Genomic DNA, 5203 nt, shown 5'->3' on the forward strand with positions numbered 1-5203 from the left:
AAACCACCACCGGCTGCAGTAAACATACTACGTAAAAACCCACTGTTTGGCAATGTTGAAGATATCATTCTAGGAAACCTAGTAGCACCATAGTTACCTGAGAACGTACATATGGAGCGGAATGAAAGAACCTTAAGGGATTATGCTTTATCAAGTCTGGATATGATACAAGAGAGTATAACAAGGCTGATGATTACAACTAATAATTTTGAGATCAATCGACCATGATTCAGATGATCCAAAATAATCTGCAGTTTGGTGGTACAATGACAGAGGAACCTAATCAACATTTAAAACTGTTTCTCCAATTTTGTGATACCTTCAAATACAACGGGGTTACTTATGATGTTATTCATCTTCGGTTGTTCCCTTATCTTTGATTGATAATTCCTTTTCTTGTTAGATTCACAAGCACCAGGGTTTATCACAACATGAGACGAACTCGTTGGAACGTTCTTACAAAAGTTTTTCCCAATCAGTAAAGGAGTTTAACTGAGAAGAGAGATTTTTGTCTTTAGAGAGATGGAGGGAGAAAGCTTCTATGAGGCATGAAAATGTTTTAAAATGTTGATTCAAAAATGCCCGCACCACAAATTTCCTAAATGGATGCTCTGCAGGTATTTTACAATAGGTTGGACAGAAACACACGATTTGGATTATATAGAGAAGAAGAAGGAGCCATTATGAATAGAACGTAGGAGGATGCATAAAATATTATTGAAAATATAACATTAAATTCCTGTTAGTGGCCTATCGAACGATTTACATATGGCCAAAAACCTGCAACAATTAAAGTTGTCCAAGAGGATGACAAGTATCAACAGTTAGTGCATAGACTACTCCACCATATCGAATCTAATTCTACAATGTCTATGCATGGAGACAAACCGCTCTCCCACTATCTCAACAATCATACTGAGGATGTATAATCCCGTTTGGAGAGATCACCCGAATTTGAGATGAAGAGGAAACCAAGGAGGAGGTAATAATTCAAATCAAGTTAGACTTACTAATTACCAGCCACCTTACCTATAGAAACCCCAAGCTAGGGCCAACCCGAGTGACTGGAAATACGAAAATACACACACTTTTTCATGCCCTTTTTAACTCAAATTCATGTAACTTTGTAGTAAGTCTTGTCGAAAAATATATAATAACTATAAAATAATTAAATTGTACTTAAATTATTAAAATTTTGAATTTTAATTAATTTTATGATAAATTTTAATTAATTTTTATTTATTTTTGACAGATTCGCACAAAGGGCGAAAAATGTCTTGGTAGACACTCCTCTAAGCGCAAAACCGAGAAGCAATTTTGAAGGATCGAGGGGAATTAATTTTTTAGCCTAAGACAGTCCAAATGATGAATATTGATTCATAATATAATTAATTTTAATTTTAATCAAATTTATTTTTGGTTAAATAATTATTATTAATTAAATTATGAAAAGAGACCCAATTGTGCTAAACCGAGAGATTAATCCAATTGAGAAACTGGGTTGCCCAAAACCATCCAACATGCTGACCCAATCAGCTTATTTAGTAATTATTTGGCCTACAAAATGGCCCTTGAAGCTTACTTGAAATTGCATTCAAACCCCTCCACTTATCAAGCCTTTGTAGATTTGCCCCTAGCTAACTTTAGCAAGGTTGAAAGCTTCAAACTTGCCACTTGTGTGGCTGTCCATGGGGGGAGTTAATGGCTGCTGATTTTTGCTAATATGGCTTAAATTTAATTTGTGTTAGCTTGATTGCATTTTGCCCAATTAAGTTATTAAAATTATGTTTGTGTTGTTATAGCCCTTGCTAAGTTGTTTGATTAAATAAAATCATGGTTAAGTTATTCTTGCATTATAATTGTAAGGTAAATAATGAATTAATTATTTAATCATGTTGAAATTGCAATTAATTGACAGAATACTTAATCAGTGCATGTTTAATCTTCTAATGTAGCTAAGGGTTAAATTATCGATGATATTACACGGTACATTAGCTTTCATAACTTGCAAGATTATTGTGATTAAAATGTTTCAAGGTAGGAATACATTGTTACCTCACTTAATCTTTTATGTGCTTATGAAGATTGATTAATTGTTTGAATTGGCATTGAAAATGTTCAAAATACTAGTTAATTTAATAGGTATGTATGAGCGTTAGTTAACGAATTATGAAGTTGCCGAGAATTTATTCGTAACAACATGAACATGAGTTTAGTAATTCTAAGTTAAAAATGTAATTAATCTAACACAATTATGTCATCTTGATTAAAATCATCTTTTGAAATAGTGCATTGGAACTTTTATTTTATTATTTTATTTTACTTAGTTAAATTTTAGTTTTTAATCACTTCCTCAAAATCAAAATATTTTTCTTCACCAATGTGTTTTTTATTACATTCATAAATAATTCTTGTCAGAGTGTCTGTGGGTACGATAGCTCGATATTTACTTGTCACTTTATACTTGTTGCAATTGTGTACACTTGTAGATTTCCATCGTTCCAAGTTTTTGGCGCCGTTGCATAGGACTATTTTCAAAAGTCATTATTTGTGAATTTGTTAATATTGCATTTTGGTTTATGAGTATTGATCAAATTATCGATTTACTCCCTGTAGACTCTGAGGTTGAAAGAACTTTTCGACAACGAAGAAGACAAGCAAGTCAGAGAAGGACCGAGAGATGAACTTTTAAAATTTGAATCAAGGAAACGGAGCAAACCTTACTCAAAATCCTATCCTTGTTGTTGATGATAGGGATAGAGGTCTAAGACAGTATGTCGTGCCAATGTTTCATGATCTTAATCTGGATATTAGTAGACCTGAAATCGAGGCACAACAATTCAAGCTGAAGCCACTCATGTTTCAAATGCTTCAAACAGTGGGCCAATTTAGTGGAATCCCTACTGAAGATCCTCATATTCAATTAAATTTTTTTATGGAGGTAAGTGATTCTTTCAAGTTAGCATGAGTACTCGAAAATGCACTACAATTAAAGTTGTTCCCCTATTCACTAAGGGACAGTGCTCGAGCTTCGTTGAACTCATTGCCACCAAATTCCATTTCCACATGGCAAGAGTTAGAAAAAAGATTCCTCATGAAATATTTCTCACCTAGTAATAATGCTAAGTTGAGGAATGAGATCATTGATTTCCAGCAAATGGATGACCAGCCTTGTATGAGGCATTGGAAAGGTACAAAGAATTATTACGAAAGTGCCTTCATCATGGAATCGCTCATTGCATCCAACTTGAGAGGATTTATAACGGTTTCAATGCTCACACGAGGATTGTAGCGGACGCTTTTGCTAATGGTGCTCTCCTTTCTAAGTCTTATAATGAGGCTTATGAAATGATTGAGAGGATTGCCAGCAACAATTATCAATGGCCAACCAATCGAGTAGTGTCAGGAAGACGAGTCGCTGGAGTACATGAAGTGGACGCTCTCACTTCACTTGCATCTTAGGTATCTTCAATATCCTCAAAGGTTATAAATTTTACCACTAATGGGTTTAATAGTTTTGCAGCTCAACCACCTAATCAATTTGAAAATATTTCCTGTGTTTATTGTAGGGAAGGACATTTGTTTTAAGAATGTCCATCAAACCCAGAATCTATGTATTACATGGGTAATCAGAACCAGAATAAAGGAATGCAAGGACTGGAATCAAATTTTTATAACCGATCTTGTCGAAACCACCCTAACCTTTCCTAGAGTAACCAAGGGGTTGGAACCAATAACACTTACGCCCAACCTAAACTGACCCAACCACCTGTTTTTACCCAACAAGTTTAGAAAACAACTCAAGATGAACCCTTCAATAGTTTAGAGAACTTATTGAAGGCGTATATGGCAAAAAATGATGCCACTTTAAGGAATTTGAAGAATTAAGTGGGTCAACTTGCCACTGAACTTAGAAATTTTCCATAAGGTGTTTTGCCTAGTGATATAGAGAATCCAAGAAATCAGGGGAAGGAGCACTGTAAAGTATTGAAACTAAGGAGTGAAAAGACATTAGAGCCTAACACTGCCGAAGTTGAACAAGAGCCAGTTGATGCTCAAGACTCAGTGGAAGTTCAATCGAGTGTGGAAATTCTAGTTTCACCGGAACTAGAATTTACAAAATTCAATAAGGTAACTTATGAACCAGTTAATTTTGATAAACTAACAACTTTCTTAGATGCATAATTGCCACAGAAGATGAATCAACCAATTCCAGTAAAGAATCCTCCACCACCCTACCCATAAAGACTTCAGAGGCAGAAGCAGGAAGTCCAGTTCAAGAAGTTTCTAAACGTAGTCAAGCAACTTCATATCAACATTCCGTTGGTAGAAGCACTTGAAAAGATGCCGAATTATGTCAAATTCATGAATGATATCTTGTCCAAGAAATGAAGACTAGGAGAATTTGAGATGGTAGCCTTAATGAAGGAATGTAATGAATATTTTAAAGATAATCTTCTCCCAAATTTGAAAGATCCTGGATGTTTTACCACACCTTGCAACATTGGAGCAACTTATTGTGGTAAGGCACTATGCGGTTGGGTGCAAGCATCAAATTGATACCCATGTCCATATTTAGAAAGTTAGGGATAGGTGAGGTTAGACCTACTACGGTTACACTTCAATTAGCATATCGATCATTAGCACTTCTAGAAGGAAAAATTTAGGATGTATTGGTACGTGTAGACAACTTTAATTTTCATGCTAACTATGTTATTCTAGACTTTAAAGCAAATAAAGAGGTGCCAATCATCCTAGGAAGGCCTTTCCTAGCAACTGGAAGGACCCTATCGATGTGCAGAAGGGCGAGCTTACTATGCGTATTTAGGACGATCAGGTACTGGTTAATGTTTTCAAGTCTATGCGATTTCCTGACACAATTGACTATTGTTCTGCAGTATCCGATTTAGATGAATTAGTTATGGAAAAGGAACTCAACTACGTTGAGGACCCGTTGGAGAAAATTTTGACATCAAACCCTCCAAGTGATGAAGAGGGAGAGAAATACTTAGCTTTGCTAAAAGCTAATCAAAGGGGATTTAATTCGCAATCCCACTTTGAATCTTTAGATTTAGAAAGTAGAGATTACATCCAGCGTAAAGCGTCAATTGAGAAGGAACATATATTAGAATTGGAGGTACTTCCCTCATATTTAAAATATGTTTATTTAGGTAATGCTTCTACTTTTCCTGTGATTGTTTCA

The 5203-nt window shown here is 35.1% G+C and overlaps 2 non-coding genes across 2 annotated transcripts; both read right to left on the reverse strand.

The window, feature by feature from the left end:
• Positions 1 to 490: 490 nt before the first annotated feature.
• LOC128032088 (small nucleolar RNA R71) lies at positions 491 to 596 on the reverse strand. Its single transcript, XR_008188218.1, has one exon. It is a non-coding gene; the product is annotated as a small nucleolar RNA R71 (small nucleolar RNA).
• Positions 597 to 3124: 2528 nt separating this feature from the next.
• Positions 3125 to 3230, reverse strand: LOC128032286 (small nucleolar RNA R71). The gene has a single exon (XR_008188414.1). It is a non-coding gene; the product is annotated as a small nucleolar RNA R71 (small nucleolar RNA).
• Between the last annotated feature and the right edge of the window lie 1973 nt (positions 3231 to 5203).

This window comes from Gossypium raimondii, chromosome 8, assembly GCF_025698545.1.
Source record: "Gossypium raimondii isolate GPD5lz chromosome 8, ASM2569854v1, whole genome shotgun sequence".
Taxonomy (NCBI): domain Eukaryota; kingdom Viridiplantae; phylum Streptophyta; class Magnoliopsida; order Malvales; family Malvaceae; genus Gossypium; species Gossypium raimondii.